This window comes from Ambystoma mexicanum, chromosome 11 (assembly GCF_040938575.1).
Source record: "Ambystoma mexicanum isolate Mex_15411 chromosome 11, UKY_AmexF1_1, whole genome shotgun sequence".
Classification (NCBI taxonomy): domain Eukaryota; kingdom Metazoa; phylum Chordata; class Amphibia; order Caudata; family Ambystomatidae; genus Ambystoma; species Ambystoma mexicanum.
This window is the reverse complement of record NC_090934.1, coordinates 77321751-77333254: the sequence shown is the minus strand read 5'-3', so window position 1 is coordinate 77333254 and position 11504 is coordinate 77321751.

Here is an 11504-nt window from a genome sequence, read left to right as displayed (position 1 = left end):
AAACACCACCGCAATCAACTGAGATTATATCAAGGGCCATTCTATTCTGTAGTGAGATCAATCTAATTCCTTTTTCCTCAAGTGTCATGTTATATAATATGTCGGTTGTTCCATTTATTGTTTCTTCTAATAGTCTGGACAGTCGTCTTATATTATAAGAGTTTATTGCTTGGCCCCAAAATGGTATAAATGGTTTTGCTATATCTTCTACAATCAACCCATCCTCAATATTCCGGTGAGGTCGTGACCTGGTCAATTTGGCTATATCTACTGTTTTTGAAAGACACACCCCAGGAAATAGAAAACCTAAATAACAAGTACCTCCCCAGTTTCTAGGTAACCAAGGATATGCTTTTTCCCCACATATAAAGTACACAGGATCTCCCACATATATTGGTTCCACTTCTTTATCAAGGAATGCTATATTTTTGCATCTAGTGAATGTCCCCATCTGAAAAGAGCCCTTTTTCTGTAAACAAAAAGGGACAGAACGTGGATTATAATTTACTGTATAGGAAGGGGGCGTCACATCCTTGTTTCCTTCTGGGTTCATATGAAACGTGATCACGGATGATTTATAGGGCACAGACAATCTATCCTGTGGCATTATTGCTGGTGTAATTAATCGTGTTTTATGGAATATGGAGCAACCCACCGGTTTCATAATCACTTCCTCGAATTCATTCATGTTTGTTTTGTCTAGTTGACCAGTTTCACTTCCGTTCCATTTCCCATAATATAAGGCACTCAGAGAGGCATAGCATCCAGAAGTCAATGGCAGGGGCTGTACATACCATCCTATTCCCTTACCACCATGCCGGGGCAAGTGGGCACAAACCCAACAGTTGTTTTTTCTTAGTATTGAGTGTGTCATGTTCATTATCAATAGTAACGTGTTGTTCCCATACCCTTCCATTTGTCTCTCTTCCATTGGGGACAAGGTATAGGAAATCACATGAACTGGGCTTTCTGTCGTGGAAATGTTCACAATAGGCAAGAGTACCTCTAGAGGGTGCATTTCCTTCAGGTACCACAATACTGATACGGTCAATATCGGGGCTAGTATACTCATTATATACATTATTATTGTTAGACCCAGCATACAATTCTTTCGACCATGTTCTTTTTTCACCTTTCTATGTACTGCGTTTAACTCATTATCAGCATTGGTGCAGGAGGGGACGTTTGCTGGTTCCGGCATCTTCTCTCGTCCTTCTTCTTCCGCCGTGCTCATCGTGGATATCTCCTGTCGATGCGCTTCTAGGAATGTTAGAGAGTTTGATAAATGTCTACAGTCTTTCCATGCCAGTTCTTATCAGTCTGGATTGCTTAGTCGCTTGGCAAGATCTCCGTGCATTTGCACATTGCTCTAGAGTTTCAGAGCAGTTGCCTTTGTACCATGTGCGCCCCGCTTGTCCGCTCGGGTTCTGGACACATGGATTTAGCACCTAGGAGTTGCGTTTGTTGAGCTGTCTGGCTTGCACAACCCTCACGCCACTCTCCTCTAGGCCTCTGGTTCCTACTTCATCCGAGAATAGGAAACAGAGGCGATAAAACCACAAAAAGATGAAGATGCGATCACTCCTTTTTTCTGCTCCGCAGATTATACCGATTTGCTCCCGGTATCGTGAGATCGACAAATAGTGCGGGTGCACTTCCGGTCTCAAGCTTGGAGTCAGTCTGGGGCACAATGGCAGATGATGATGGGTGCCCAGGCGACGATGCAGGCTGTGGCACAACGGAAGATGGTGGGCGCCACAGAGGTATGCGCTTGATGTCGGCCAGCAGTGATGCAGAATCTGCTGGACAACGTTGGGACACTGTTTGCCCTTCCTCCTTCATGGCAATCTCATCAGGCTTTGTTTCAGGATCAGACAATTTCTGTGGCAAAGAACTGGCAATTGTATTTTTCGTTTCTGGAACCGCTGTCTCTTTCTGGTCATTCTCCCTATCAGTCAAAGTGTCAAGTGGTGGTGGGACTTTCTTGGCGTGCGTGGCATGTATCCACGCCTTTCGCCCATCCACCCGTATTGCCGTCTGCGTAGTCAGGAGAATCTGGTAGGGCCCACGCCACCTGGGTGCTAACGATGTTTTCCGTTCCAAATGTTTCACTAGCACCCAGTTTCCTGGCTCCAATGCATGTCCTGGGCCAGTGTATCTGATAGGCAGCGCCTCCTGCACCTGCTGATGAATCAAATGCAGTTTTTGTATTAACAGCTCACAATAAATGCTGAGTATAGGATATTCCACTTCCCTCAGCCTTTTCGGCTGAGGTGCACACCAAACATTTGCCGGTCTCCCCATGATCATTTCGTATGGGGAGAGCCCAGTTCTCGCCTGCACAGATGTTTGCATACACAGTAACGCTATTGCAATGCATCTATCCAACTTAGCTTGCTTCCTGCACAGATCTTGCTAATCTTGGACTTCAAGATTCCGTTGTGGCGTTCAATAAAACCGGCCGACATTGGATGTCTCGAACAATGGAATCGCTTATCAATCTGTAAACCTGTGTAAATTTGCAGTATTACTGCACCTACAAAATGCGAACCATTGTCCGACCATATGACACAGGGCAGACCAAAGCGACAGAAATACTCTTTCAGCATTACTTTCGCCGTGCTCATGGAGTGTAGTCTTTCAATGGATATGCTTCCACCCACTTGCTGAACGCACATATGACCACCAGAACATACTTCAAGTTTTGGCATCTCTCCATTTCTATGAAATCAAAATGGATCACCTCAAATGGCATAGAGGGAGGGCCAAAACTGCCTGTTGGAGTCACCGTTCCCTTCCCTACATTGTGTTGTAGACATGTGATACAATGCTGTACCAACCTCTCGGAATTCTTTTTTATGAGTGGATTTTCCCAGACTGTGGCTAGATGTTGAATTATTTTCTTTGCACAAATATGTGTGGGACTGTGAGCCATTGTAACCATTGCATTTACATAGGCATTTGGCAACATCCAATTCCTGCTCTTCTTGTCCACCCAACAACCCTCCAGATCCAATTCTGCAGAGCCCTCAGCCCACCCTTGTATTTCATCGACAGTGGCTTCCGCCTGCATCTCTTTGACAGTGACAATTCCATTCTCTATCATCCAGGGTACTTCTTCCGATTGTACTGTTAACATTTTCGTGTTCAAATCAGTGGCAGTTTGTTTCGCAATTCTGTCTGCAAATGCGTTTCCCTATCCCACCTTGCATGTCACCTTTTTATGTGCTTCACACTTTACTATCGCCAAGTGCTTTGGACACGTAAGTGCAGACAGCAATCGTACAATCAAAGGACCATGTTGGATTCTAGCCCAATGTGATGTTAGAAAACCTCTCTCGGCCCACAGTCGGCCAAAATTATGAACCACGCCAAAGGCGTATTGGCTGTCAGTGTATATGTTCATGCTTAGATTTTCAGAAATCTCACAGGCTTTCGTTAAGGTAAGTATTTCCGCAGCTTGGTCGGAGTTGTAGGGAATTCTTTTACTCTCTACAATGCTTTTTAACGTGGTGATGGCATATGCGGCATTTGATGTGCCGTCAGGTAATTTAAAGCAGGAACCGTCACAAAACAGTTCTCCATCTGGTTCTTTTAGTGGAGTATCACTTAAATCAATTCTTCCTTTTGTATTTTCCTCAGTAACCATTAAACAATCATGGGGGGGTGATTTATTTCCACCAATGTCTTCCTCGGGCATTGGCATCAATTCTGCTGGATTCAAAGCGCTACACCTCATAATTTGAATGTGGGGTGCGAACAACACTATTTGATATCTAGTTAATCTAGCAGAGGTGAGGTGTTGCGTCTGCGTTCTATTGAGTAGAACGTCTATGGCATGTGGCACCATCAAAATTAAAGTGTGCCCCAACACCATCCCTTCTGTTTGTTTCACTGACGCAGCAGCCACTGCAACAGCTCGCAAACATTGTGGTAGCGCGCACGCTACAGGGTCCAGCACAGAAGAAAAATAACTGCACGGCCTATTTCTTCCACCTTGTTCCTGCGTTAAAACAGATAACGCGCAGCCTTCATTCTCATGCACAAATAACCTAAAAACCTTTTAATAATTTGGTGTGCCCCAAACTGGAGCAGAACACAGCCCAGTTTTAAGCCAATCAAATGCTTTCTGACATTCTTCATTCCACTGCAACGGCATCACTACATCCTTCTTTGTCAAATCCACCATTGGCTTCACAATTAATGCAAAATTCATAATCCACTGACAACAATAAGAAGCCATGCCAATTATAGCTCTAACTCCTTTCTGTGTCTTTGGAATAGGCATAGCAGAAATGCTCTCTATTCTCTCCGGCGTTAGTCTTCTCCCTTCTTTTGAGAGTAGGTAACCCAAATAAGCTACCTCCTTCTGACAATACTGAAATTTCTTTAAGCTTGCTTTATGGCCATGCGCAGCTAGATGAGTCAATAACAAGACAGTACCTTTTTTACAAATCTCTTCTATGTCAGCAGCAATTAATAGGTTGTCAATATATTGGAGCAATACAAAACCTGTCGGAAGTTCTAACATGTCTATCTGTTCTTTTAATGCTCTACTGTATATACTCGGACTTTCAGTGTAGCCTGGTGGAATGCGTGTGAATGTGAATGATCGCCCTCCTAACGTGAAGGCGAACAAATATCTGCTTTCCTTGTATACTGGAATGCTGAAGAAAGCATTCTTCAAATCAATGGGCCTCATTACGACCCTGGCGGTAAGGGGTTAACGCCAGCGTTAGCTGCGCCAACCCCTTACCGCCAATTCCGAGTTCCCTTTCCGCCATGGCGGATTTTACACCTGCTTTTAGCGGGTGTAAAAAACCATGGCGGAAAGGGACCTTGGCGTTAATTACGCCACCGTAATTTACGGTGGCGTAATTAACGCCTTCCCCACTCCCATTATGCCCTATGGGGCAAAAATGGGAATGGGGAAGGGTAAATGGGGATTGGGGATTTACCGCCCCGCCAAAGTCGGAATGGGGCGGTAAATCCCCTTACCGCCATGGCGTAAACGTAGTTTACGCCATGGCGGTAAAGTGACGGCCCTGGCGGTAACTTACCGCCAGGGTCGTAATGAGGCCCAATAACACTAAAGTATTCTGCTGAAGCAGGAATCATTGTCAAAATTGTGGTAACATCTGGAACTAACGGGAATTGGGGATCTACTACTTTGTTTAATGCACGCAAATCAATTATGAAACGGTACGGTACCTCATTACCCCCTTTCTTATACACTGGAAGAATGGGGCTGTTGCATGTGCTGCCTGTAATCTCTTCAATCACTCCCAATTTCACCAAATCAGAAACAATACTTTTCAATCCTTTCTCTCCTTCTGTTGAAATTTTATACTGCGGGATGCGCGGTAACGTTACTCCTTCTTTTAAAACAATTTTCACTGGCTCCATCTTCAAGCATCCCACATCATTGTCATTCACTGCCCAAATACAAGTTGGCACCTTACTCAATTCCCCTGTTAAAGGTTTAGACACAAATTCAGATGTTGGCATATTCTGAGGAGAAATCGTCAAGAATACCCCATCTGGTGTACAGTGGATAACTGCGCTTAGTTTTTTCAATAAATTCAATCCCAGGAGATTTTCCCCACAATTCTCTGTTAAAAGAAATGGACAATGTTCAGTAAAAGGCCCTATTGTCACTGCTACTGATTTGGACTTGGGATTTATTACTGGGGTACCTGCGAACTCTACTCAGATATTTTCCCGCCCTGACAGAGGTATATCTGGAACCAAGTGTTGGTCTATCGAGCACTTCTGTGCCCCGGTATCTACGAGGAATCTATGCTCTTCATTCCCGACTTTCATCTCTACGTAGGGTCCTTTCTGATTCACGGGAATAGACACTGGTTCCGACCCCTGTCGTGGGCTGTCCTATTGCGGTAACAACACATCATCCGAAGTGTAGTCACTGCTATTATTGTAATATGCACCCGATTGAGTATCAAAAATGTTCCCACCTCTTCCTCTATTTCCATTTTGTATACCCTGCTGATTTTGACTCTGGGTAAAAGTAGTTTGAATCGGAGCCTGGCCTTGATTCTGTACCCCATTCCCTTGATTATTCTGGTGCTGCTGCATATGGTTTCTGTTGTGGCCATTTGTTCCTGGGTGCCCTCTGTGAGGCCTTCTCTGACCATACCCGCCTCTATTTTGCAGATGTGGACATTGCGCTCGCCAGTGTCCTTCCTCTCTGCAATATGCACATTGATTTAATCCCAAAGGCCCTCCATGCATGTTTAAATTATTCCTGCCCTGTGCATTTACCCTTCCCCTATTGTGTCCCGATACTTGCTGGAGTAACACCCTAGTTTTCAAATTTGTTCTATCCTTCGCTTCTCTTTCTTTTTCGGTATTTACTCGATTCTCGTAATATTGGGCCATGTGTAATACTTCTCCTAGCGTTTTTGCTTGCCATGCACTTTCTGATGTCATTATTAAATTTTGAATCGGGAGTATTAATCCTTAAACAAATAACCTTTTTCCCGCTTCCGTGCTTACATCCTGCCCACTGAAATCTGTAAATATTTCTTCAAATCTGTTAAAATAATCTGTAGCCAGCTGGTCCTTACCTTGAACACACGCAGTCATTTTATCCCATTGAATTATTTTCTCTGGGACACATTCTTTTAATTTTTGTACTATTTGTGCCGGCAATGCTATCATATTCGGCCCTGGCTTTGCACCCACTTCTTTATCTTTATCCTCCTGTATTAAATTTGCCCAAGTGGCGCCATAGGCTGTCTCAACATCTACCTTCCTTATTCGTTTCCATATACCCGCTGGCAGAATTACGGGGAATATTAGATCTATATCACTCATAGTGAACACTGAGGATTGCAATAAAGACTCTACTTCTTTATAGAAACTCAATGGATTTTTTCGTATGTCAGGGATCATTTGTTTTATATTATCCACTTCCTGTCTAGAGAAGGGGATGTGCACATATTGGGCTGTGTAATGTGCTGGAGTTACCTGAGCTGGCATAGTGCCTACCACGGGAGTCTCTACCTTTGGTACAAAGATAGGGGGCACTTCTCTCATGGGGAATGCCACACTCATTGTTCCTCACCCTTCTCTCATATGCAACCATATCCCCAGATCGAGGGATAAGGCTGTTTCGCCCGTCCCTCGTTCCATTGCTCTTTTATATACTGCCATTGTCTCGGGGGGGCTGGCTTTCTCCTCGCTTATATCTCTGTTTATCAGATATTCAACCATCATCTGCAGTGCTTTCCTTTTCATCGGTAAAGAATATTCATCAAATATTCCATGTATTTCCATTGCGGGAATACTAGGATCTGAAATCCACTTTAAGGCTTCACGTGTGCATACTTTTAATACACCACTAACCTGACCTGTTGGCAGCGAAGATTTCTGCATATAAGGTCCCGCCGCTTTCTTCCTACCTCTCTCAATATCCTTCCTCCTATACCCTGGTGTAGCAAGTACTTCGGAATGTTCCTCATCAAGTTCATTCTTAAGTTCAAACAGTCTGCTCACATGTTCTTTTATTTCTTCATCTCTCCCTCTACAATGGGCTAATGTATTCAAATCCAACAATCGTTGCAGTGGTAACTTCCCAAGCAACTTTTTCCATTTTGCCGACAAATATTCCCCCATGCATTCCAACAATACCTGTCTTTCATTGCTCCTTCTGAAGTCATACAGTGACGATAGCGTGGATGCCCCATCATTCTCGTCTATATACATTTCTGCCTGTTCTTGCAGCTCACGCTTTCTCTCCTTGCTGATCGCGCTGCGGGTCACTCTCATACATTCACTTTGTTCAAATTCTCTCATGGGGGGGCGGTCGGGACAGAGGCACCCTCTTGACCGGGAGGCGCGGAGGGGCAGTGAGAGTGGAAGATGTCTGTTGGGGCTGTGGTAATTGCAAAACACTCGGGGCTGGTTGACTAGTGGGCAGTGCAGTTACTGATGCCGCCTGTGGCTGTGCTGGGGTTCGGAGGACTGAGCAACGGGAGGGGGTTGAGCGGCAGCTACTGACGTAGTCATTTTAGTCTCTCCCCTCGGGCCTTGTTTTGTTTCAGTTAATATTGTGTTTATTAATTTGTCTGATGAGTGTAGCTCTCTTTGTGGATATATTTTTTCAATATTCAATTGGTCGCGTCTATTTGCCTTCCTCAAACTATTACTCCACTCCTCCTCCTCCTTTTTCTCAGCTTTCTCCACTTTTGACTTATGCCTGTGCGCATGTTTCTCTCTACTTCTAAATCGGAGCATTGCTTCCCTCCGCCAGTCCCTAAGCATATCAAGTGCTGCAGGGCGTGCTTTCTTACTTATCAAAACCTTTTCCAGGTTATCTATCCGATCCATCTCAAAACTATCATTTGTCAGGATCGGCGGGTGGAGGCTTTGGGACTACTGGAGGCATTAACCTGTTCAGAGTCACGCTCTAGTCCTCATCCAGCATGGTGGCTTGCCCTATAACTTCCGGCTCTGCCCCCTCCTCCAGTGCGTTGTATCTGTGTACCCTCCCGTTACTTCACTCGTACTCTTGTGACTTTGCTAGTAATCTTTCTTGCGCTTTTTCCTTTTTCTTTTTCCCTGTGCCTGTGCATTTTCAGTCCTACGTTATTCTTGTGTTGCTAATCGTCCCTTTCACACGGCGTTTTGCCGTGTTTCCTTGCTACCGTTTTTTCTTGCCTTCACTTTTGTATTTACTTTCACGGCGCTCGCCGTTTTTTCCCTTCTGTAGCTTCCTTTCTTCCTCTGCGTTGCAGCTCTTGCTTCCTTTCTTATCACTATACCTTCACGGCGCTAGCCGTCTCACCTCTACTGCCTTTATTTTCTGTCCACTTAAGTATTTGTTTCTTAGGTTTATCCATCCTTTCTGCCATTCCCGGATGGCAAATTATCAGCCTTCTCACTAATTGGACTGTTACACTCGCTGGACTATTGGTCTTTGGAACTACCATCCATCCATCCGAATATTACCTTATCCAGGGTTTTTTCTGCCTTTCGGCTTTTTCCCTGGGGCGAGGCTGGCCCCCTGAGGGGCCCCCGGGGGCAGGTTCTCAACTCTGTCACGGTGGCCTCTGGAGGGGCCAGACCTTACATACACGACAGAAGAGGTGGGAAGCTTAAGGAAGACAATCCCAAGAAGAAGAAGAAGAACCCAAAGAAGTCTGAAGCTACATTTAAGGAGAGCTCTTCGGAAGACTCAGGTGAGGAGAAGGGGGAGTTTGAACCTGAGCCTGACACCATTACTCGGCCACTGAAGATCTTCCTGCTTTCTGGTTTGCTTAGCCCAAATTACACAAAACATTATTGCTCCCACACCATACTTCACATACATATCATAAGCCGGCGTTCCCCCCGGAGGCGCGACCTAGCCAGTTTCCACAGATTATTCGCCGCAGCGGAAAAACCCCACTAAGGTGGACAATACCCCAGGCATGTTTTAACCTTACCCTTGGCTAATCAAACTTACTCTGGGTGTTTGATTTTGCAAAATCAACTCTCAACCAATATCAGGATCACTTACGAATCGGGGTACGACTCACCTGATTAGTCAATTTGTCTTTTCAAGACACAATTCGTCCGTATACTGACGCAAAAAATGATGTTGTGTCTGCGTATCTTGGCTCGGCCTCGTTTCAGGACCCTCGCATCCTTGTTCGCTGGCCGGGGACGTCGATCAGGGATCAGCTGTGTGCAGATCTGCAGCAAGGAATCTCATCACTTACGCAGGGCGCCCTGAACACCTCTTGATCCCGGCTCGATCGCTCCGTCCTCGCCGTTCTTACCGCCTTCCTTCTTTTGCAACGTACACGATGGAACAAGTGGGGGAGGGTCGCTATTCGGGCGCCATCTTGGAGGGGCCCCTGAGGGACCCACGGATGTGGAAACAAGGCACAATCACCACACACGAACTGATACACCAGACACGAGGTTGTATTCCCAAAATGTAGGGTTTATTGCAAAACAAATAGTCTCAGTTGGCCAAATGGTCCCACGCCCCGCTACGTGTGTCTAACAGACCTCGGGGGACGTAAGAGAGCAAAAATTGTACATCAGTTACATATATACAAAATGAGCATCTTATAATCAGTAATGACACATTCGATGCCGCCCCTAATTCATTCCCTTTGAATTGGAGGCGATGATTGACCATGGTGATGAATATGACACCTTAGACCACCATATTTAGTAACAGTTTGCAATCTTGAATTTACAGAGACCATTCTTTATTTGAGAGAACACAGCGCTTCTGTTTTCATGGGCAAGCTGCGCCTAGCGGACTGGCACATTCCAGGCCTCACTATCTCCTGGTTTCGATTCACGCTCTAGAGGTCAGCTTGCTCCCTGGGGCCTCACAGTACTCAGAAAGGGGGGGCAGTAAGAAGAGCATAATTCAAACCTTTTAATATTAGTTTTGTACATTTCTATTCTTTTAAGGAGACTCACTGGCATCCGTGTACCGATTAAAATGCCTTGCTCCTTGCCTTCAAGGATATGTGAGGGAGGGAACCGGGCATTTCTGTCTGGCTCTCCAGCGTAATGTTTCAACATGTCTTTAGTAACCTTGGACCATTGAAGCGAAATAATATCTACAGCAAAGCAGTTTTACATGAGGCAAAGTGGCAACGTTAGAGAGAGCAGAGAGAGAAAACTAAATGGCGATTCTGGTCATCTTAAAATGGCCGCACTCTAGTTGAGCTAATAGCTACGTAATGACTAATGAGCATATATTCTTAACACTTTAAATTAGGCGGTTGGTCTTCGGCCAACCAATTATCATGCATTATCTTCCGTTCGAGGGGTGTCTAGTTTTTCTAGACTGACAACTACTTTCCCACCAAATGCAGTACGCCCATTCCATATGGTCTCATTTGTGCCCCACCGCCCACCTCTGCCCCAATCTACTTTTTTGGTAACATTAGTGGCAGATGGCATTTTAACACAACAACAAAAATAAAACTCTATAATCATTAGAGATGCAGAAAAGTCATCTATTAGAGCTCTGTCCAGGCGCTAGGGGGCAAAATACATACAACCTCCTCATTTGCATTTGGATTGCACCAACAGAAGTGACTTCATAGAAAAGGACATCACAAGGAGCATCATCAGTCTTTGATACTTGGAGGCACCATGGAAGTGACTTTAGAATAAGTTGCCATAAGTACGCCAAGTGGTAAATAACTTTGTGGTTCAAAATACATAAATTGCACTATTGTTATTAATGGAGCAACTCTATAGGCTTATTAAAAAAAATAAAAGCATGATATATTAACATAAGCTCTGAAGTGAATCACTTAAAGGGCTGCAGATAAGACACAGTGTGATTAAATGATCTGCCCAAGTATCACACACTTTGGTTAAACGGTGAAACCGGGATGTGGACAATTTAAGCATCTGAGCACATCTTCACAGGTTTAGTTTATATAGATATGTATTAAGGTTTCCCTTTGCATTTCATGTGCTTAAATAATACTTTATTTATAGCATGGCCTTGGAAGCAAAGC